The 25804-nt window shown below is 41.4% G+C and overlaps 1 pseudogene; it reads right to left on the reverse strand.

The window, feature by feature from the left end:
• Positions 1–25804, reverse strand: part of LOC138646128 (zinc finger protein 208-like) — a 162721-nt pseudogene that overhangs the window by 96298 nt on the left and 40619 nt on the right.

A 25804-nucleotide genomic window follows, 5' to 3' on the forward strand; every position in this document is an offset into this window, starting at 1 on the left:
TCCTCTCCTGAAATGCAGAGCCTTCAGGGCAAAATCTATGCCAGATCGCAGAAGCTTCCTGAAAGAAAATGGTATCTGCTACAAGTGCTGCTCGTCCACAGCTCATCTCGCCAAGGATTGCAAGGTCAGTGTAAAATGCACAGAATGTGGCACCACAGATCATAACACTGCTCTACACCCTGGCCCAGCTCCATGGAGTACACAAAACACACCAGCTGACAGTGAGCATGGCGGGGAGGAAAGGAACACTGATACAGCTACGCCAGAGATCACTTCACAATGTACCGAGGTCTGCAAAGGGACAATAGACAGTAGGTCCTGTTCAAAAATATGCCTCGTCAAAGTATACCCGAAGGGCCATAGAGACCAAGCTGTAAGACTGTATGCTATCTTGGATGATCAAAGTAATCGATCCTTGGCTAGATCAACGTTCTTTGACCTATTCAACATCAAAGGGCCAAGCACTCCCTACTCCTTAAAGACGTGTGCAGGTACTGTGACAACAGCAGGCAGGAAAGCTACTGACTACCAAATCGAGTCTTTAGACGGACAATTCTGCATACCGCTACCTACGATCATCGAATGTAACCAGATCCCAGACAACAGATCTGAAATCCCTACACCAGATGTAGCAATCCATCACGCTCACTTAAAACGAATAGCACACCTTATACCGGAACTCGACCATCAGGCCCAGATAATTCTGCTGTTGGGGAGAGATATCCTGCAGGTTCATAAAGTGAGACGTCATATCAATGGACTCCACAATGCTCCCTATGCCCAAAGGCTAGACCTAGGATGGGTCATAATTGGCAACGTATGCTTGGGATGCATGCACGCCCCATCTTCTGTGACAAGCATGCTGACAAATACATTGGAGAAATGACGTCCATCTCTGTTTCAACCTTGTAACAATGAGTTCCATGTCAGGGAACTGCCACACAGCATCCAACTGCCCAACCATCTAATAGACTTTACTCACGACAGCAGTATAGTGTCGGGAAGCTATGAGGATCAGTTAGGGTGCACAGTCTTCCAGAGAACTAAACAGGACAACCAAGTGGCAATGTCGGTAGAGGACAAGTTGTTCTTAGAGGTAATGGACAAGGGACTCCTTAAAGATGAGACCAACAGCTGGGTCGCACCTCTTCCCTTCAAAACCCACAGACCACGTCTACCGAACAACAGAAATCAGGCATTACAATGTTTCTCCTCTCTCATTCGTAATCTGCAAAAGAAACCAGAGATGAAAGATCACTTTTTCTCCTTCATGTCAAAGATTTTTGAAAACCGTCACGCAGAACTAGCTCCCACTCTCAAAGACTCTGAAGAATGCTGGTTCCTACCCATGTTCGGCGTATACCACCCTAAGAAACCAGGCCAGATCAGAGTCGTGTTTGATTCCAGTGCTAAATTTAATGATGTCTCCCTGAATGACGTTCTACTGACAGGACCAGACCTCAATAACAAACTACTGGGAGTACTTTTGCGCTTCTATAAGGATTCCATTGCCTTCATCGCTGACATCCAGCAAATGTTCCATTGTTTCCTTGTGAGAGAGAGAGACAGGAACTTCCTAAGATTCTTCTGGTACAGAGACAATGATCCTACTAAATAAGTCACAGAGTATCGCATGAGAGTGCACATCTTTGGCAACAGTCCTTCACCTGCAGTCGCCATTTACGGACTCAAAGGGTCGGCTCAGGAAGGAGAAGCAGAATACGAAGCAGATGTCAGCCAATTCATAGAAAAGGACTTTTATGTCGACGACTGTCTAAAAGCCATGCCTTCAAATGAGACTGCCATCAGTCTTCTCAGGAGAGCCCAGGACATGCCTGCTCGAACCTTAGGCTTCATAAAATAGCCTCAAACAGCCAAGAACTCATGGAAGCGTTCCCTTCTCAGAACCTATGTAATGGTCTCAGAGACCTGGACCTGGGGTCAGACCCCGCACCAATGCCACGCAGCCTCAGGCTTCTCTGGAATCTACAGTCAGACACTTTCACCTTTCAGGTCAACCAGGAAGAAAGGCCTTTCACACGTAGAGGCGTCCTGTCTAAAATCAACAGTCTGTACGATCCCTTGGGTTTTGCAGCTCCTGTTACTATACAAGGCAAGGCCCTACTAAGAGACTTAACTAGGGAAACATCTGACTGGGATGCACCTCTGCCACCTGAAAGAGGATCCAGTGGGAAGAGTGGAAGAACTCGTTAGCAGCACAAAATCGCACCACAACCAGAGCACACTATACCCAGAGTAGTGTAGCAGAGCTAGGTTTCGTCAAACTCAATCTGACAGGTGGACACGCCCCTATCAAAGTGTATCAAAGTGTGTAACCCCTCCCCTCCCCTTGTCTGACAGCTGGTAGCCAGCTGTCCCTCCTTGGTTGATTTCCCCTTTTGATATAGTTTGATATAGTTTTATATTAGCTTTTTTTGATAATACCTATTAGATGGCATTGGTATATAATTATATCCTAGGGTCTGTACGATGTTTATATTAGCTTTTTGATAATCCCCTATTAGATGGCACCGTTATATAATTATATCCTAGTTGTTTGTGAGCTTGGTGCTGTAACACACCATGGCGTCTTATATATTTTATATCCTAGTCATGTATTTATTTTTTTACACGTGGTTTATAACACCATTCTCATTATATGGGCACATTATGTATGTGGTCATATTACAACACCCGCAAATAAGAAGCGGTGTGTTTTATACGTATATAAAACCAAAGACACGATATTGTAAAAATTTTAAAAGATTTTATTGTTGCAAAATAAATACATCTCAAAGACATTTCAATACTATAAAAATTCTTACAGAATATAAAAAGTAAAAAACATTAATACATCTTAAAGACATTTCAATACTATAAAAATTCTTACAGAATATAAAAAGTAAAAACATTAAATACTACAATGAACATACATCATTACACTTCTTACAAAATAATTAATATAGCGGTACAAAGGCAAGTACAGCATTTATCCAGTACATTCTTTACATCGTGAGCCACATGGTTTGTAGTATCGGTAGAGACCTTTTTTTAGGTAGCAGAGTTCCGCGTGTGGTACCTAATGACGGGGAATGTAAAGATTGAATTGTACGGGGCGCCGGAGCTAACTTCAGCGGTGTAGATACAGAGCGTGTCTCACTGTTGGTAATTTTTAATTCATCTAAAAGCTTCCTAGTAGCGGGGTTACCCACAACTGTAGCCGGCATTTTTAGTTCGGCCATAGCTTGCATAAATGAATCCCAACCCGGCGGTAAATTTCTACTGTTCAGAGCATGGCTCTGCGTTGTACTACGTACCAAATCCAGTAAGTTAGACCCTGGTATTACGGATCCTTTGAAAATAAATTCAGTTTTATTATTCCATGCTGTAACATTTTTATTCTGCAGCAATCTGTTTAGTAAAAATTCAGCATTCTTTTTATATCTTTCGTTTATATGGCTGACAATTTCAGCGATCTCCTGATTTTTATCAGAGTCGGTATTTGGCAATTGTTGCTGACCAGGATCAGGAGTGCTAACGAGATTTAAAGCCGTTACTTCTTTTGAGCTGTGCTGCGTATGTACCAAGTAGCGGTGTAGCACAGAGCTATACATTTTAATTTTCACATCATCGGGAATGTCACGACGATGTAAAATGTCGCTAATTTCACCATCAAGGCGTCGAATAACACTGTCGCGTATGTTATCTGTAGTACCGGGTCTTAGTTTGTCTAGCTCCTGTTTGGGGACTAGATACATTTTCGCTGTATGCTCCATTATCTTCCGGCGATCAGGCTTGTTATTATTGGAATTGCAAAAGCTAAAAGAGGGTCGATAAACCCGCCGGCCTGTTTTAGTAGTCGCTTCTTTTTCTTTATGGGCTGAGATCTGTCGCTCAGGGTTCTTATAGCTTTACGCCACTTCTTTAATATACCTTTTTGTCGCTCTTTCAGCGGAATCCTGCCTTTTAAGATATTTAAAGCAATTTCGCCTATGGCTGTAATTAAATCATTACTTGCATTGCGCAAAATAGACTTTCTGACAGTGGGGGTTGCTTTCACTAGGGTTTTTAAGAGCGCCCAGTTATGCCGGAGCCTCTCAGACATCTTTACAGCACAACGCACACAGCGTAGAATGTCTGATACCGGGTAAAATTCACTTTTTAGAAGTGTTTTTCTTTTGAACATAGACAGCGGGCAACGTGGGTGGAAACAACCCAGTCCTTAAACGCAGATCCTCAGGGGTATTAGCTCTCAAATCTACAAGCAAATACCCGTAAGGGTCCCGCGTGGCATCCTCAAAAGCTTCTAGGAAAAAACGTGTTTTTCCGGGATACATCTGACGAGCTAGAGTTAAAATTTGTAATTTATCTCGGGGGTTATTAAAAAGCACCATGTACTTTGTGTTTAAATTTATCGTACGGCTTTTCTTACCCTGACAAAATATGTTTTGCACCAGGTAGAAAATGCTGAGATTTCTGTGGTGCACATACTTGGTAAAGGCTTTTTCTATCTCACAATTCTCACTAGCACTCTCCATGAGATCATCAACAATCGCCAAATTCACCTTCTCCGGTGGGAATAATTCGTCATCTACGAATGTATTCGGCAGACCCTCCACAAATCTGGCGTGGGGAAAAGAGAGAGAGATTTCATCATATAGTTTTTGCCAACACGAATAAAACCATACAATATTATCAGGTTTCTGAGAAAAATTAGCTTCAATATTATATAGCAGCTGTTTTACAAAATAGCTCTTTCCAGAATTAGACGGGCCTGCTAGAATGCATGAGAATGGGTGTTGCAGACGCGTATCCATCACAATACTCGACTAATACCCAAAAGGTAATGTTGTGAAATCGTCTAATAGTCGCCGCTTTGTATAAACACACTTTTGTGTTTTGCGTAATGGCCTTGTTTCAATATCCCAGTACTTTTTATTTCTCACAATGGCCGGCTGTTGTACGACAATACGTTTCTGGGTTTCTGCGGCAGAATTGCGCGGGTAGTCCAGAACTAGATCTTTCAGACTGTTGAAATTAATAGATTGAGAGTTACCAACATTTAGTGTTATCCCCTTAACTTTTAAGACAGTTTTACCGGTGTTGAGTTTGTATCCGTAAGTTTTGGGGCCCGCGGATACAAATTCTGTGATGTGTGTACCATCGGGTATTTCACTGGTCAGCTCCCCCAGGTAATCGCCTAAAGGCGGTTGCCACTCACCATCTCTCTGTACAAAAATAACTGAATCTGTGTCGTGATAAAGACACCTCTCCTGCAGCCGGTCCAGCAGCGAATAGAGCTCTAACCGAGCATACGCTGTTGTAAAACACGCTATAAAAATGTTTGTGTTTTTGTTGAGTGTGTGGTGGCCTTTTGCATATTTCCAGTTAATGGTTGCGGTGTCATCATCAAGGAAATGCAACATCGAAATGTCATAGTAAGGCAGGAACAAATACTTAAAAAGCTCATCTGGATCCCTAACAATGCTGGTACATGATAGATTAGATCTCTGAGCAAACTTTCCCCATAAAGAATTTAAAGGAACCTTCACACTAAACGATATTGCTAGCGATCCGTGACGTTGCAGCGTCCTGGCTAGCGATATCGTTTAGTTTGACACACAGCAGCGATCAGAATCCTGCTGTGATGTCGTTGGTCGGGGCTAGAAGGCCAGAACTTTCTTTGGTCGCTGGCTCTCCCGCTGACATCGCTGAATCGGCGTGTGTGACACCGATTCAGCGATGTCTTCGCTGGTAACCAGGGTAAACATCGGGTTACTAAGCGCAGGGCCGCGCTTAGTAACCCGATGTTTACCCTGGATACCATCCTAAAAGTAAAAAAAACAAACACTACATACTTACCTTTGGCTGTCTGTCCCCGGCGCTATGCTTTCCTGCACTCACTGTGTGCACAGCGGCCGGAAAGCAGAGCGGTGACGTCACCGCTCTGCTTTCCGGCCGCTGTGCTCACAGCCAGAGCAGAGAAGCACAGCGCCGGGGACAGACAGCCGAAGGTAAGTATGAAGCGTTTGTTTTTCTTACTTTTAGGATGTATCCAGGGTAAACATCGGGTTACTAAGCGCGGCCCTGCGCTTAGTAACCCGATGTTTACCCTGGTTACCGGCATCGTTGGTCGCTGGAGAGCTGTCTGTATGACAGCTCTCCAGCGACCAAACAGCGACGCTGCAGCGATCCGGATCGTTGTAGGAATCGCTGCAGCGTCGCTTAGTGTGACGGTACCTTAAGAAAAGCTTGGAGATCTGTCTCTTGGCAGGATTGACAGCTATATTTTCAGGCCGTAATTGGACACCTTCTTTTTCAAGAAAAGAGTCAATGTACTGCCGTTTCTTGGCGTCATCAGTACACCAGCTAGGATAACCAGAGGCTTCCTGCTTATCCCTAAGATGTAATTTAATGTAGGGAGCAAACAGATCATCAGTGGTTTTAGGAAAATGCCATATTTCATAGATGTGCGCGATCCGATACCCTTTTTCTATAGCCATATCGAGCTCTATAGTGCACCAGGTCCCTGTCAGCGCTCGTTCTTCATCACTATGAGCACAAATATCTGCTTGGGAATTTGCAGCCCATGTGTAGCAAAGGGGAAACATTAATTTTTTGTTGAGTTTTACCGGTAGAAATGGAAAAAATAAATCTCTCGGCGGGTAGACCTTGACTCTAGCAATGCCAAAGTATTTTTTAATGAATCCAAAATTGTCATAGATGATGTCTGGATGGCCTACAGGGTATGTTTTAGTTTTGTTTACAAAGGGGTACAGACTGGTGAAATCGTAGTAATGTAAAGTCTCCCCTTCTTCCAGATGGTGATAGAGCTTAATGGCGTTAGTTCGCCTGCCATAAAGCGCATCACGGGGGTCTAAAGGAACGGGGAATTCCATCTGGCGGAGAAATGCTTGAAGGTTAGAATCATTTTCAACCATTTCATTCCACTCATGTTCCCACATCAGTCTTACTGTGTACCCGCAGCACTGTAAGTAACGCTTTTTAGCTAAAAATGTGTAATATAACTGGCTGTAGGACGTACTTGTGACCTTATTTGTGTCATTTTCATTATAGCACACGGGACATCTGTGGTAAAAACATCCCTGAAATTCAAAGGCTATGTGCTGGCCGCTAACATAGGCATAACCATCTAGAAAATACTTCCCGACCTGTTTTTCGCCGCCTCTCAAAGCGTGCTGTATGGCGATGTTCTCTGAGTGGGCTACATACATGAGCCATTTGTAATTAAAACACACTAGATCTATAAGGGTATAAAATCTAAAAATGTACCAATTAATATTAAAATTACATATAAATAGATAAAATCATATAAAAAGAAGAGCAAACTACCCCCATACACCAGTGTGTCAAAGAATGTAGTGCAACACTACTAAGCCCTAGGAATAAAAAACGTGCTTGTGGCGAGGTATTAGGTCAGAAACACCATTACACCAGGGATATAAATAAATTACTTTTTATTATTTATTTGCATGGTAACAATAATATCAAAAAAATGAATTAAAAAACCAATTACATTATATATATACACATGTATGTCATTTCATGTGCCCATACCTATTTAGCTACCATAATATGTAATAAATATATTATATAACTGCAGCGACTGACTATATGAGAAAAAATGTACCAGAGAAACAAAAAAGTATATCTAAAAACGTGAAAAACGGACCCATATATACAAAAAAAAAAAAAAAAAAGGGGAATATTTATATATATATAGCAAAATGCTAAAAAAAGTGCTATAGTGAGAAAAAAGTGTGTCAGTGCCGTATGTGCAAAATCACTAAGAGTAAATAAGGTGCTACTAGTTAATCCTCAATATGTCCAGTCACTTACTGTAGTATATATACGATGTGAGGTAGGTAGCCCACGCGGTATGGTGCACCCCGACGCGCGTTTCGGACGCTTAACTTCACACCCCCTGACGAAGGAGTTAAGCGTCCGAAACGCGCGTCGGGGTGCACCATACCGCGTGGGCTACCTACCTCACATCGTATATATACTACAGTAAGTGACTGGACATATTGAGGATTAACTAGTAGCACCTTATTTACTCTTAGTGATTTTGCACATACGGCACTGACACACTTTTTTCTCACTATAGCACTTTTTTTAGCATTTTGCTATATATATATATATATAAATATTCCCCTTTTTTTTTTTTTTTTTTTTTTTTGTATATATGGGTCCGTTTTTCACGTTTTTAGATATACTTTTTTGTTTCTCTGGTACATTTTTTCTCATATAGTCAGTCGCTGCAGTTATATAATATATTTATTACATATTATGGTAGCTAAATAGGTATGGGCACATGAAATGACATACATGTGTATATATATATAATGTAATTGGTTTTTTAATTCATTTTTTTGATATTATTGTTACCATGCAAATAAATAATAAAAAGTAATTTATTTATATCCCTGGTGTAATGGTGTTTCTGACCTAATACCTCGCCACAAGCACGTTTTTTATACATGAGCCATTGTATAGCGGGTGTCGAGTAGCGCTTTTTTGCCTTGTGATAATTATCACCAGGTAAAATGGCTATTGTCTTTTTTGGAAGAAATTTAAACCGGTACATTGTCATACACACCGAGGCCAGGGTGATGAGCTGAAAAGGATCAACACATCTGCTCACTACAATCCTTTGCTTTTGACGCCTACAGTATTTTTTAACATTTTTCTGCGTCATCTGCATAATACGCTCTCTATAGATCTCGCAGGCGTGTCTCAAAATTTCAACATCTTGTTTGCAATAAGATTTTAGCTCGGCCTTGAAGTCAAAAGTTGTATTTACCTGTGTCTCATACCACTCCAGGAACTCTACCTTCTCACCAGGTGACATGTACTCCACCCCATAATATTTTACATCAGGTATGGGACCTACATAGTTTTGGTTTTCTCGTGTATTGAAAAAGTGTGGAAAATGTCCTTTGTCGCCTGAAAAACCCATGGCCTGTGGTAATTTACTGAGTTTCTTGGGTATAAAATTTAGAGAGTCTATGAACCTTATAGACAAATCGGGGAGCGACACACACAAGAGACGTCCACCTTGGGTTATCAACTGTACTTGTAGTTTTTCAGAAATCAGTTCCTTAACAATAAAGTATGCGTCGTATCGTCCACCATTGTGGGCAATAAATGTATGATCTGAAAATTTACCGCTTGTAAAGAACTGTACAAAGTCGTGTGTACAGGTATCACCCTCAAACTCACAGGAGGGATGGCCATACAGCGTTGTAGCATAAATGTAATTCGGGATGTGCGTGCCTGTCTCCTGCATACATTCAAAATCATAAAAGATATAACAATCTGACTCATCCTGTGCTACATACTTCCGCATGTAACAAAGATGGGCATCGAATTTATTTTTATGTCTGCGACATACAGGACAGCGCAAACCATTACATTTATGCTCTGTTTCGCTATTTCTGGGAACAAAACGGATGCATTTATCACAAAATGTTTTAAGGCTGCAGAATGCCGGGTCGCCTAAACCCAATTGTTTGTGATAATCTAAGCACTCGCTCGAGCGGCAATAAACTCTGCAAACAGGACACCTGGGCTGCTGGTCGGCAGTGCTTTCTACGCAATTCTCTCTCTGACAGGCCTTACAAAAATACTGACAGGAGTGGTTGTTTTTGTGGTGAAACACTGAATTGCAGAGCTCACAACAGTAGCACCGATAAAACCCTTCATATTTTTGATACCGTAGTAGTGATTATCATGGAACAATATGAATACGGTTTTACCATTAGGTGTATTACCGCTCTGAAAGTAACGCCAATCACCCTGACTATAGTACAGTACTTTAATGGTGACACCCAAATATTTTTCAAATGCCGGAATGTCACTAAAACTCACTAATTGCCCATCAGGGATGCCCAGTGCTGTGTGTATGTTTTTAGAGCGGCTCAGTAAAACACCATCAGTGACATCCGTGTCGTCTATCAGGGCGCACACACTAGCAGCCAAACACAGATTTGTCGTGTAATTGTTAAAATCATACAGCCATTGCCTCTTTTGTTTAATGATCTGACTGCTCGCTATAGATTTCAAGCGCCTTTTTTTGTTTTACACCACCGTGTCGGTTTTTAATGATGGTGACGACTAGCTTTAGCGAATTGGATGATATGCATTCATTGTTACTTTGAAGTGCGCTCGCAACAGCATTTAAAAAAGATTCGGAATTAAAATCTTCACGGGTTTGTTTTGTAGTGAAAATAGGGTCTAAAGTATCGCCGGCATCAAACCTTAACTGTACAAAGTCGCCAGGTTCAATGTCCCTGATGATTCTATCCAGTAATGCCTGAATGCCTTCATGAACAATATTCACGCCCTCTTCAAATGATCGTACATGCTCCAAATTTACAAATCTAAAATGATCTGTATGTATATGGCCGTTGAAATTGCGGAGGGCCCTTTCATGATGATGGATGTGTTGCAAAAATACTGTATGAACGGTGCTCCGCACATTATCAGCAGCACCCGCGTCTGCGGCTTGTGAATTTTGTGTAGATGCATGTGTGGCATCTGCAGAGCTGCCGGGGCTATGTGAATGCTGTTCTGACTCTTGTGACGACGGCAAGGGTGTCTGTAGAGGTACTGCAGGACACATGCCACCACGACGCCTTCTAGCGCATAGCGCCCGTCGCAATTTTAGAGTCCTTTTTATAACTCTAGCCCTATTATACCTGGGTAGTGTTAGTTTAGGTGGTTTATGCATGCCGTAGCCGACCATATTTAGTCATAATGGGGTCGCTGTAGTTGTTATCTCGCCATCCAGTCACAGGCTCCGGAGTGCGTATAGTTCGGCCTTATTAGCTTGTGTTGGGCTTTGTGTTGATAATAATTTTTCAAAAGTATCACAAAAAAACATTATTTTGGGGACCCAGAGTTTGTAGCGTAAGTAGCGGGCGAAGTGTTCCTGAAACACAAGCATTTCAGCGGTGCCCCAGCTGCGGGATTCATGCGGCAGATTTGTAGCTGCCGCCTGAATCCGTGGCTTTTTACACACCTTGAGCTCTTTACACACATTAACATCCGCTGGTAAAGATCTCTTTGACCGTTTCTTAACATTAACAGAGTTAGATACACAGACATGAGATGGGCCGCCCAAATTAGAGGCTCCTGAGGTACCGGATGCAGAGGAATTAGTAGGTACAGTTAGACATGTCGCTGCCGGTTGCATAGTGTGGGGCATATGTATAATGAGTGGTTCTACGGATGATTGCTTACCATCAGCGAGCTGATCAATCTCGCAATCATGCTCATCACGAGTCATCGTGGCTGTGGCACCCACGGCGCAGGATGTGGTTGGTGGCTCTGTAATATGCTTTGTTTTTTGCTTATGTTTTCGGGGTGCCTCAACCACTTCTGGATATAGTAGCGCGGGGTCATTCACATGGATGGTCGATGGCTGTCCGGTACTTGAATGGAGTATTTCACAATGGTACGACGGTACAGGGTTTCCTGCGCCCTGCACCACACAGATCGGTGATAGCGGAGATGTTCTAACAGCGCCATTAGCCATCTGTATTGCCGTCCACACTGGTACTGCGCCATTCTCGGAGAGCTGTAGCGGCTGTAGAGGTGCTGGAGGTGTTTTTCTCATGACTTTGCGTTTAGCTGTAGGAAAGATTATACATGTGTCAGATATGTGTGAGACCGCCGCAGGTCGCTGCGCTTAGTTGCAGGAAAGATTATACATGTGTCAGATATGCGTGGCCCTGGATCTCAATGGTGAAGCACGTGTATCATTGATTGTACAGAGACTGTGCATGTATATCAAAATATACACTTACGGGCTAGCGGTGTGTGCTGAATGATTGCCGTGGCGGCTTCTGGAGCTTCTGTGAGGCTCTCCATTAGCTGCGGTATATTCTCTTTTGTGAAAATTCTTCTAGGCTTCAGTTTACAAGCTATAAATAAAGATATAGGCCTTAGTAGAGGCGTGGTGGATTTTCTCAGAGCGGTTGTGCAAAAACACGTTTTCATATGATTGTCACCTTTTCCTTTCCGGTCCCCCAGTCCGCGCTGTTTTTTAGGGGCTCTAGAAACAGGGCTGTTTCTCGGTGTGGGGGTCTGGTAAAACAGGTCCTCAACAGGCAGCTGATTGTGTTCCGAGGTGATTGGTTCTGGAAACATGTTGACATCTGTACAGAATTAATATATATATTTACACGTCTAAATACTTAAAAGCTATATACACACACACACACACACCCGCAGACACACAACGCACCTATGATGTCCTGAGTCAAATCCCACACAGCAGCGTCACCTTCATTAGTGTTACGATACTCAGCACCAGCTGTATCACACTCCAGAGCAGGCATGCTGAAGCTGTTTAAAAAATCATCGCTGATGTTCCTGATAAATTCATCTACATCATCGGAGGTGTTCCCGATAAATATATCTACATTATCGGGGATGTCCCTGATAAATTCATCTTAAACAAGAAAGAATAAAACAATGTAAAGATAAAATACAAAGCAGTCCTTACTTAGAATGGGACACTAACAGCTACATTTATATAAATCTTGAAACATACCTATTACCGAATCCTCAACTTGGCTGGAAAAATTTTGGGATTCCATCTAAAATAAATTATCTGTGTAAATTTTTTGTGCAATCTATATTAACCACACACCACCACTCGTCAAACTCATTTATATACTCCAGCAAATAAAACTGCGCCCCGTGTATAAATATGTTTATACTAAGCAAATCATGGGTAATACGGATAAGTCTTTCTATATTAATTATGTACCAAAAATATGGTTTATGCAGTAAAACTATATTATACAGCGCAACTAAATATGCAGCTAGCTTCCAGTATAACACTAACTTATTAAACAAATAACATCCTTAATTATGGTTTTAGAGATGCATAGTTAAATATAATTAAGCATTTGCGAATAATAAGACAACTGTCTTATATACTTACATTTAGAATAGCTCTGCTTTTAGTCTAGTCTGGCTTCTGGTGGATGTCTGCTGTACTGTAGTGGTACAGCCAGCTGTATTTATCCTGAGTGTCAGAAAACAAGCCAGCTGTTAACACCCAGAAACACAACCATTTACGCCCCCACCACACGCCTTCTGTTAACACCCAGAACACACCCATACATGCAATTATTGCATGCATTAACTCACGCATGATATAGCCGGATTAAAACCGGAATTTTTATACAGCTGAATTTCTGAAAGAAGCAGGCTGTTGATTAACGAGACACAATCATTTTAATCAATCATGACGTCTAAATCGTATGATGACATATTAGAAAAACAATATTTTTCAACCACGGCTCCCGGATCATTCTGCGGAATTGACAAATTATTTAGAGCAACGAGAGAGCGCGGAATAAAGAAATCTGATGTGACTGCATGGCTGAATAAGCAAGACGCCTACACGCTACACAAGCCTGCTAGAAAACGCTTTTTGACAAATAAAATTTACGTCTCGGACATTGATGCGCAGTGGCAGGCGGATCTCGTAAGTTTAATTGACTATTCAAGGGAAAATGATAATGTCAAATACATCCTGACGGTGATTGATGTTCTATCGAGATACGCATGGTGCGTGGCCTTGTCAAACAAGACTGGCGCTAGTGTCGCCAGATCGTTCGAATTAATATTTCAAAATGATAAGCGCATACCGAAGAAACTGCAGACGGATCGCGGCAAAGAATTTATAAATTCACCACTCAAGCAACTATGTAATATGCATAATATTCATCACTTTTTTACAAACAATGATGTAAAAGCCGCTATGGTCGAGTGTTTTAATCGCACATTAAAAACCCGTATGTGGCGCTATCTTACGCAGCATAATACCTTTAGGTATATTGATATTTTACCGGATTTGATGCATAGCTACAACAATACGTACCACTCAACGATCCGCTGTAGTCCCGCGGCTGTGTCAGAGAGAAACGTGATGCAAATCTGGCGCAATATTTACAGTTCTACTATTACTAATAAACCGATTAAACCGTCTTTAAAGGTTGGTGATTATATCAGAATATTGCGCTATAAGGGGACCTTCTGTAAGGGCTATGAGAAAACGTACAGCGAAGAGATTTTTTTAATTACCGCCGTCTCCAATAAATTTCATAAACCCCTTTATAAAATCAGTGATTTAGCCGGCGAGGCTGTAGAGGGGTCATTTTATAAGGAAGAGTTGCAAAAAATACCTATGGATGTGAATCGTGTCTACAGAGTAGAAAAGATTTTGAGAAAAAAATGTGTCAAGGGTGTGAGTCACTGCTTCATCAAATGGCTGGGCTACCCCGAAAAATTCAATAGTTGGATCCCGGCCTCGGAGTTGACAGATATATAACCATGGAAACGGGTTCGTTTTTCGTCACATTACCCAGTAATTCTTCAATTAAAATCTACCCCGAAAACACCGTATCCGACTACAATACCAAGTTAGTGAGGGCCGTTCATCTTTCAGCAGATTATGAGGTGGCGTTAACGGAAATACAGTACCCCCATACGTGGAACACGTTTGATGCTTTTGAAGGGAGCTTCTAAGCGGCTAAACACGACGAGCCGTTAGTACAGTATCACATAAAATCAGGATTTTACTCGACCATTCCTAAGCTAGTTGGCGCGGTCAATGCCCGAATAGAAGCCCTGTATTTATCCACGCCTGCCTACAGAATACGGTATGATGAGCTATGCCGAGAGGTGATCCTGCCCGACCCATCCCCTATACAGTTTGCTCTGGGTACTAAGCTAAAATTTATTTTCGGCCTGCAGACCGTCGATGACTCCCCCGTTGCTTTAATGCCGTGGAATCGCCGCTTTTACCCCGATTCAAAGGCTGGTTTTTATTCGCTTTTTGTATACACTGATATAATTCAACATCAGCTTGTAGGGGACAGTTACGTTCAACTGTTACGAACCGTAGAAGTTAGCGGCGATGATAATGATATTGTCACGGTGCGCTACTCACGGCCCGATTACATACCGCTGTGCAAGCAACACTTTGACTCCATAAGCATTACAGTCATGTCGGACCAGGGCACGCCTGTTAAATTCAGATACGGCAAGTGTATAGTGCGATTACATTTTAGACCTCGACAGCATTGACACGATAAAATGGTGTCTCAAAGGGTGTATGGGGATCCTGCTGTTTATGCCCGCTACTATACTGCCCAGTCGGGGCACGGGCTAGAGGGGTTCCGCGGGAGCGAGTACATGTATGGTTCTGGCCTGGCCGGGATATTTAAAGGCTTATTTCGCCGCGCCGTGCCGCTTTTCAGAAAAGGCTTAGAATTGGTAAAACCACACGTTCGGACAGCTGCCCGGAACATCGCAGCAGATGCCGTCACATCAGCATTGACGGCCCTTATGAAAAGGATAAATACACCAACCCAGCAAGACGGCTCTGGGATAATCTATGTCGCTAAAAAAGCCCAAAAAAGAAAGAGGCGCGTTTGCCCGCCTTTACCGCCGATGCTCATGAATAAAACTACATCCAAGAGACCACGCCCCCGTCAGAAACGAGTAAGACGCTCTGCGGACGACATCTTCTAATCAGTTATCATGGCTTTCCTGCATGATGCTTCTGTAGAGTGCGCAAAATCTGAACTGGATATTTTTGCCGTACCACCGACTCAAACAAGTATAGAGAAATCTCTATTTGTAGAAGTACAGCCGGTTGCGGCTCTGTCAGACAATGGCCCGTTGGAATTTTACATATCTGGTAGCGGCGATTATTATTATGATCTGAACAACACGCTGCTGTACATAAGCTGTCGCATCGTGAAGCAGGATAATACGGCCATCGCCGATGGTGCGCGTGTGGCGCTCATGAACTACCCTCTAGCCACTCTTTTTAACCAGGTCGATATTACTCTGGGAGACCGGCTTATCTCACAATCGGACAATCTCTACAGCTATAGAGCGTACATAGAGACCCTTTTAAATTACAGTTCACAGACGCTGGCATCACAATTTACAGCCGGTTTGTTCTATAAAGACACTGCGGGGCATCATAATGACAGGCGCCTGGATGGCGCAAATGCGGGATTTATCAAAAGAGCCAGTGCCGCTTCTCGCTCAAAACCCATCGACCTTTTGGGGCCCATTTTTGGGGATATATTTAACCAGCCAAAGTTAATATTGAATGGCCTTGACCTTAAGGTTAAGCTGTCAAGAAATAAGGATACTTTCTGCCTCATGTCCGCAGAAGCCGAGCCGCTGAAGGTGCAAATCTCGCAGGCAGCTCTCTATGTGAAAAGAGTGCAGGTATCTCCGGCTGTCCGAATCGGCCACAGCCAGGCCCTCCTATCCGCAACAGCCAAGTACGCTGTTGACCGAACATGCCTGAAAGTGTACAGCATCGCCGCAGGGACACGGATCACGAACCACGAGAACCTCTTCCTAGGACAGATACCAAAAACTGTTATATTGGGGTTTGTAGATAATGAGGCCTTCAGCGGTTCTTATACAAAAAACCCGCTGGACTTTCACCACTACCACGTCAACCACGCGGCATTATATCTGGATGGTCAGCAGATACCCGCGAGACCTTATAATCCTAATTTTAATGATGATTTAGCCATCAGAGAGTATATGGCGCTTGCCCATATATCGGGCAAGCAAAAGGCTGATTGTGCCATGGCGATAGATCGTGAAGAATTTATGGCTGGATTCACGCTATTTGCTTTTGATTTATCGCCTGATCAAGAGCCTGGAGGCCATTTCTCGCTCATTAAAACAGGTAACCTGCGTGCTGAAGTCCGCTTTGCGCTAGCGACACCCCACACGATAAATATGATTGTCTTTGCAGTGAACCACACCATTCTGGAAATTAATAACAGGCGAGAGATCTTGTACGATTTTAATTAAGCAACGATGGACAGTCTGCAGCTTGCAGTTGTAGCGCGGGCCGATAATTATACAGACCGCATATTCGCCGGTGTGTTTCCGTGTGATTTGCTTCCGGAAGAAAGAGTGACTCAGAGACCCGCGGCATATATTGTGAATACAGACCCGGCGAATCAAGCTGGACGCCATTGGATATTAATCGTACTCTGCGATGATAAGACGGGCATATTTTTTGACAGTTACGGCTTCCGTGCAGACAATATTATCTTTCCACGCGATTTTGTGACATTCCTGAACAAGAATTGTTATTCTTATTGTTATCAGAGCGCGCAAATTCAAGATTTGTATAGCCGTGTATGCGGTCATTATTGCATATATGTATTATACCATTTAGCGCGAGGCTTTCCATTTAAGAAGGTTTTACAACATTTCACGTCTGACTTGCAGAATAATGATCGAATCATATCAGATTTTGTGACATCAAGATTTTCAGGCTCAACCCTTTGTTCAGCATGTCGTTATCAGATTCCGCAAAGATGCATTTGTCAGCATTATGCTGTTAGCTAACTTAAAATGTGCTTCCTTTTAATTTATTTTTTTTTTATCTTCCGACACATATGCTTGTGGTTTCCTTTTTATTTTTTTTATCTTCCTGCACATATGCTTGTGGCTAATTTGCTAAGTGCAGCTATCTTAAATTGTGCTTCCTTTTTATTTTTGTATCTTCCTGCACATATGCTTGTGGCTAATTTGCTAAGTGCGGCTAACTTGTTTCCTTTTTTCCTGTGCAAAATGACCGTCTGTTTTTGTCGGAGTTGGATTTGACAGTAAATATTTTAAATTAGTTACAGTTAACTTAAAATGTGTTCTTTATTTCCAATTAGTTCTGACAATAAAACATTTTAAGCTGATCTGTGTGCTTCCTAGGGTTTGCTTCACAGAACATAACACGCTGTACAGAATGCAGTATGTAATCGTACAGATCCTAGGATATAATTATAAACATGTGTTATCCCAGAATCAAATTAACAATATCAAACATGGTGTGTTATAAAAACATGAATATAAGACGCCATGGTGTGTTACAGCACCAAGCTCACAAACAACTAGGATATAATTATATAACGGTGCCATCTAATAGGGGATTATCAAAAAGCTAATATAAACATCGTACAGACCCTAGGATATAATTATATACCAATGCCATCTAATAGGTATTATCAAAAAAAGCTAATATAAAACTATATCAAAGTATATCAAACTATATCAAAAGGGGAAATCAACCAAGGAGGGACAGCTGGCTACCAGCTGTCAGACAAGGGGAGGGGAGGGGTTACACACTTTGATACACTTTGATAGGGGCGTGTCCACCTGTCAGATTGAGTTTGACGAAACCTAGCTCTGCTACACTACTACCCAGGTTAGAGCTTTGTGTCGCAGTCTTAGCCATTGAGTTAGCGGAGTTCATCGCATCCGAAATGGATATCGACCTGACACAGGCCAAGTTCTACTCAGACAGCAAAGTAGTCCTGGGATATATCCACAATGAAACCAGGCGATTCTACGTTTATGTCAATAACAGAGTGCTACGAATCAGGAGATCAGTTCATCCAAAGCAGTGGCATTACATACCCACAGACCAGAATCCCGCGGATCATGCAACTAGAGCAGTTGACGCAAGTCGACTAGGAAGCACAATGTGGCTCTCTGGACCAAAACTATTGTACATTGAGGAATGTTTTCCAGACACCTTTGAACTAGTAGGAGAGTACTTAGATGCTGAAATCCGCCCTCAGGTATCTACACTACATACAATGACCTCTGTTATCCAGCTTGGATCTTGCAAGTTCGACAGATTCTCAAGTTGGAAGTCACTTACTTGAGCCATTACCTGCCTGACTCATATAGCTCGCTCATTCAGGACCACCAGAACTTGTGGCACAGAAAAATGTAAAGGTTGGCATCTTTGTAAAAATACCTCTACGTTACCTCCGACTTAGAGTTCTCTAGAAATCACATCATCCTCACTGTTCATAGAGAAACCTACTTTGCAGAAATCCAATGTCTTATTAACAAAGCTCCAATACCAGCGAGCAGCGTATTGAGAAAACTCGACCCATTCATCGACAACAGCGGCCTACTGAGAGTAGGAGGCCGACTCAAAGAAGCTGAGATGGAGTTTGTGGAGAACTTCCCTCTTATACTTCCCGGAAAATGTCACGTTGCCTACCTAAGCGTACAACATTACCACAATCTGGTCAAGCACCAAGGAAGACTATTTACAGAAGGAGCCATCAGATCTGCTGGCGTGTGGATCATCGGTGCAAAAAGACTCATCAGTAGTGTCATCTACAAATGTGTTACCTGCCGTAAGCTTCATGGGTTCAACTCAAACCCAAAAGATGACAGACCTACCAGCAGATAGACTCAGCCCAGACCCTCCTTTTACTAGCTTTGGTCTCGATGTGTTTGGGCCTTGGTCAGTTGTTACACGTCGTACGAGAGGCGGCCAAGCCAATAGTAAACGTTGGGCAGTCATGTTCACTTGCATGTCGATCAGAGCCATCCACATAGAGGTCATCGAGTCCCTTGACACGTCAAGCTTCATCAATGCCTTAAGACGTTTTATTGCCATCCGTGGTCCTATCAAGCACATACGTTCAGACAGAGGTACTAACTTCGTCGGTGCAGCAAAGGAATTAGGAATACCCTCAAATCTAAACTATAAGACTCTCGAGAGGTTCCTCAGTGACCAAGGCTGCACATGGTCATTCAACCCACCTCACTCTTCACATATGGGAGGATCTTGGGAACGAATGATTGGTCTAGTACGGAGAATTCTTGACTCCACTCTTCTTCAAGAAGGAGCAGCGAGGCTCACCCACGAAAGTCTCATCACCTTCATGGCTGAAGCTGCAGCTATAATTAACGCAAGACCCCTGGTTCCAGTTCCTAACGACCCTGAGGAGCCTTTGTTATTGACTCCAGCTACTTTACTTACCCAGAAAACAGGACTGTCCAGTGCCCCTCCAGGAGGATTCGACGCTAAGGACCTCTACAAGCGCCAATGGAGACAGGTACAAAGTCTTGCAAATACTTTCTGGGATAGGTGGCGCAAACAATATTTGTCTACCCTGCAGCCACGCACGAAGTGGCAATCTACTAAACCTAATCTGAACATAGGTGACCTGGTTCTTGTGAAAGACTGTCAAATTCATCGGAACCAGTGGTAACTTGGTCTAGTTACCGCAACGTTCCGGAGCAAGGACGGCAACGTCCGCAAAGTTGAGCTAAGGATGACAAAAGGGAATGAACCTAAGACATTTTCCAGACCGGTATCTGAACTGGTCCTATTGTTGCCTTCAGAAGAAAGGAGTAGTGACATCCGTTGGTGTCAGACGGGAAGCGTTCTGTCTCCGTCATACAATTTGTTCATATCTTTATTTGTTTTTAGTGCTTTGGCTCCCTCTAGCGGTCAGAGTTATGTTGGCAGTTCAATCTTCTGTGTTTGTATTATCCATGTCTGATTCTCCTCCTCCTTTGCAATGCATTATGGTAGCTCAGCCTCCATTTCCCTCCATTTTTCCTTTCACTTTCTTCAGTTTGCTTCCAAGGAAAGACGTTTCACTTCATCCCCCTTGCGATTACATTGCTGGTATATCTTTATGCTTTCTGTAGATATTTCTGCTCCATATTAGCCTAGCCTAGCCAGTTGTACTCCCAGTTCAGTTACTAGCTTTCTAAATGTTATTCATAATGTATATAATGTGTATTATGTATCTGTTCTATACCATGCACTGATTCTATGTATATCATTGTTCACAGTTTCACCGCATCAATATACCACTACGTTTAATAAAGCACAGACTCAACCACAGTCTCCTTATTGGACCCCGAGTATAGCGGTTTAGCTGACTGTATAGCTACGTATGAGCCTGCCTCATCTAGTGAGGACAGAACATAGATAAATATACACATAGTACCCGGCTGAAAATCACCATTGCATAAGGAGAGACCACAGTATGCTCCTTGTTACCCAATACACATTCTATATACAAGCCATTTAACAAAGACTAGAGTGGACAATAGGGCAACTGATACCCCAATAACAAGGATTTAACCTGAGAAAAATATTTTGGCATAAATAGCCCAAATTACAAATGTTCTATACAAAACCCAGGTATATACCATTTGTATATGGTGGTACTGATGATATTGGCATTTAGTACCCAGATGCACATAAAAATCCCTAATGTTATGTGTGGATTTATATGATCTATTATAGTACACAGGGATGCAGGCATCCAGAAATCCTCAAAATGAGAGGCTAAACATGCCACATAGAGCAATACCCAGCATAAATGCTATTCATACTTCACCCTATACCATCCAAAAGTCCTCATGGTCCTAAATGCAAGGGTACATTCCGGGAAGGATTAAAGGACCCACGCGTTCCGACACAGTGTCTTTCTCAAGGTGGTAATGTCTGTGGTCGGCGTTCTTATCTATTTATAGCCTAAAGGTACCGTCACATTAAGCGACGCTGCAGCGATCTAGACAACGATCCCGATCGCTGCAGCGTCGCTGTGTGGTCGCTGGAGAACTGTCACACAGACAGCTCTCCACCGACCAGCTATGAGAAGTCCCCCGGTAACCAGTGTAAACATCGGGTTACTAAGTGCAGGGCCGGGGGACAGACACCGGAATGTAAGTATGTAGTGTTTTTTTTTTTACGTTTACGCTGGTAACCAAGGTAAACATCGGGTTACTAAGCGCGGCCCTGCGCTTAGTAACACGATGTTTACCCTGGTTACCAGTGAAGACATCGCTGAATCGGCGTCACACACGCCGATTCAGCGATGTCTGCGGGAGATCCAGCAACGAAATAAAGTGCTGGACTTTCTGCTCCGACCAACGATGGCACAGCAGGATCCTGATTGCTGCTGCGTGTCAAACTGAACGATATCGCTAGCCAGGATGCTGCAACGTCACGGATCGCTAGCGATATCATTCAGTGTGAAGGTACCTTAAGACTGCACACAGCTCCATGCATTGGAAAATGATAATAATAACCCCACAGCTACCTATACTCAGTATGATGCCTCACAGCCCCATCACTGTATATAGATGGCAACTAGAACCCTCTCACACAGCATGATATAGTTAGAGGTCCAAACACAGTTAATAATGGCCCTCACATTTCCTCCACCAAGAATGATTGTAACCCCTACAGCTCCACCACATGCAAAATGATATCCCCTCCCACAGTATGATAATATTCTCCACAGTCCCCCCAACACACTAAGATGGACACCATAGTCCTTTCACATAGTAATGGCTGTACACAACTCCCGACCTTCACACACAAACTTCATGAGATCACCACAATTTTTCTTTCCATTAATTTGGCTTTGCTTCATTTCTCATAAAGTTCCTGAAGGGTAAACAAATTTAGTGACAGCAGTGTTACATACTTTAAGGAGTACTATTTTTAAAATGGCATCTCTTTTGGGGAATCTCCACTATATAGGCTCCTCAAAGTCACTTCAAAACTGAATAGGTCTCTAAAAATATAAGTTTCATACATTGCCCTAAAATAAAGAAAAACTGCTGCTAAACTTTTAAACTTTCTACCAAAATGAAAGGACGTTTGAAAAATTATGCTAATTGTGCAAATTGTCTTTTCAGAGAGGAAGAGAACTAAAACTCTAGTGCCACCTATTGGAAGTAGCAATCTTACAAGTCAATGACGACCCTTTAACGAGCCATGTCACATGACTTAGGATAATAGCCCAAAATTATGCTGAAATACACTAGAAGACATAAGGTAAATATTTTAACTTTTTTATGTAGTATAACTATGCAGTTTACAGGTAAAACATTCAAAGTTTGAATATTGCAAATGTTTATTCAATTTATTACTAAAATGAAATATAACATGTCAGGAAAAACATACTCAGAATAATTGGAATGTGGGACATTCCATCATTATTATCACAAAGTAACACATGTCAGATTTGAAAAATAGGGTTTGGTCACTAAAAGGTTAAAATGCATTCTTCCCAATATGAGTTCTCTGATGTCTAACAATTTGAGATTCAGATGAAAAAAATATCCCACATTCTGAATATGAAAATGGTTTCTCTCCTGTGTGAATTCTCTCATGTTTAACAAGACTTGATTTATGTGTAAAACATTTTCCACACTCTGAACATGAAAATGGCTTCTCTCCTGTGTGAATTCTCTCATGTGCAACAAGAGATGATTTATCTGTAAAACATTTTCCACATTCTAAACATAAAAATGGCTTCTCTCCTGTGTGAATTCTCTCATGTGTAACAAGAGATGATTTATCTGTAAAACATTTTCCACATTCTAAACATAAAAATGGCTTCTCTCCTGTGTGAATTCTCTCATGTGTAACAAGTTGAAATTTCCATGTAAAACATTTTCCACATTCTGAGCATGAAAATGGCTTCTCTCCTGTGTGAATTCTCTCATGTTTAACAAGAGATGATTTATTTGTAAAACATTTTCCACATTCTAACATAAAAATGGCTTCTCTCCTGTGTGAATTCTCTTATGTGTATCAAGATGTGATTTTTTACTAAAATATTTTCCACATTCTGAGCATGAAAATGGCTTCTCTCCTGTGTGAATTCTCTCATGTTTAACAAGACTTGATTTATGTGTAAAACATTTTCCACATTCTGAGCATGAAAATGGCTTCTCTCCTGTGTGAATTCTCTCATGTGTAACAAGAGATGATTCATCTGTAAAACATTTTCCACATTCTAAACATAAAAATGGCTTCTCTCCTGTGTGAATTCTGTCATGTTTAACAAGAGATGATTTATGTGTAAAACATTTTCCACATTCTGAACATGAAAATGGCTTATCTCCTGTGTGAATTCTCTCATGTGTAACAAGTTGAAATTTCTTTGTAAAACATTTTTCACACTCTGAACATGAAAACGGCTTCTCTCCTGTGTGAATTCTTACATGTCTAACAAGAAATGATTTTTGACTAAAACATTTTCCACATTCTGAACATGAAAATGGCTTCTCTCCTGTGTGAATTCTCTCATGTGTAGCAAGAAGTGATTTTTTACTAAAACATTTTTCACACTCTGAACATGAAAACGGCTTCTCTTCTGTGTGAATTCTTTCATGTATAACAAGATATGATTTTTGACTAAAACATTTTCCACATTCTGAACATGAAAATGGTTTCTCTCCTGTGTGAATTCTCTCATGTGTAACAAGAACTGATTTTTGACTAAAACATTTTCCACATTCTGAACAAGAAAATGGCTTCTCTCCTGTGTGAATTCTCTCATGTGTAGCAAGAAGTGATTTTTTACTAAAACATTTTTCACACTCTGAACATGAAAACGGTTTCTCTCCTGTGTGAATTCTTTCATGTGTAACAAGAAGTGATTTTTTACTAAAACATTTTCCACAATCTGAACATGAAAATGGCTTCTCTCCTGTGTGAATTCTGTCATGTTTAACAAGAGATGATTTATGTGTAAAACATTTTCCACATTCTGAACATGAAAATGGCTTCTCTCCTGTGTGAATTCTCTCATGTTTAACAAGAGATGATTTCTCTGTAAAACATTTTCCACATTCTGAACATGAAAATGGCTTCTCTCCTGTGTGAATTCTCTCATGTTTAACAAGAGATGATTTCTCTGTAAAACATTTTCCACATTCTGAACACGAAAATGGCTTCTCGCCTGTGTGAATTCTCTCATGAGCAACAAGAGATGATTTACGTGTAAAACATTTTCCACATTCTGAACATGAAAATGGCTTCTCTCCTGTGTGAATTATTTCATGTGTAACAAGAATTGATTTCTCTGTAAAACATTCCTCATATTCTAAACATGAAAATGGCTTCTTCTTTGTGGGAGTTCTTTTATTTTCCACACTTATTTCACAACTTTTATTTTTCTCAACAGTCTGTGATGAATTAGGACATTGTACATTAAAAGGATCCATGATTGAGATGTTGCCATGCTCTTCATATTGGACTTGTGCAATTCTACAATCATCTGCTTTAAAATCCAAACATGTGAGATGTCTTTTGGAGCTCCCGATACGGCCATCTGCCAAGAATAAATCTGATTTAATTTTTGAGCAAAATAACCTTAATACTTATATTTACCTAAATGTAAAACATTAAGAAAAGTAAACATAAAAAAGTTACATACAAATTGCAAGGTGTGTAGCAATGTTCTATTATTAACTCACTAAAGTGTAATTTGCATAATGTGATGATTCCACAAAGAATCAATTGTACTAATATTCATTCTCAGTCTTTGGCCAGTGCAATCATCAAATAAAACATTTGTGATTGGTTGCATAATTCATATGACAATAAAAATGATCATTGTCGACAGCACATCATCCCTTTTGTGTAAATTGAGGATATACTGCATTATTAAAAAAGCCATGAGATAAGGAAACAAATCATTATTGCTATATCAAAATGAAAGCTAATAAACCCCAATCAAATTCCTATATCATCAATCAGTGCTCATTGATGAAATTATACTCTCCTTGCAGCCACTCGATTTGATTCTTCAGGAGTCACCTCTCTGTGTTATAGCTCCATGCAACACCTCAATGACTTGAAGTGAGCGGCTGCAGGGAAATTATAACTTCAATTTCTCATGGTAGCCACTTTCCCAGTAAAACAGCCTAACATGCTTTAAATATTATTTACCTACAGATTACCAATATATCTACAGGTAAAGAGCGTTTTTGTAGCTGACAGGTTTTCTTTAAGGGTTCATTTACACAGGCAGATATTAGCATGTAACAAGCACTGACTCATGATCTCGGAATATTTTTTCTCTCTCTTGTTGAATGATAAATAATAATTGGCTTTTGGCTTCCATAGTGCATGTTTTAGTGTGTGCTG

The sequence above is a fragment of the Ranitomeya imitator genome, chromosome 7, assembly GCF_032444005.1.
Source record: "Ranitomeya imitator isolate aRanImi1 chromosome 7, aRanImi1.pri, whole genome shotgun sequence".
Classification (NCBI taxonomy): domain Eukaryota; kingdom Metazoa; phylum Chordata; class Amphibia; order Anura; family Dendrobatidae; genus Ranitomeya; species Ranitomeya imitator.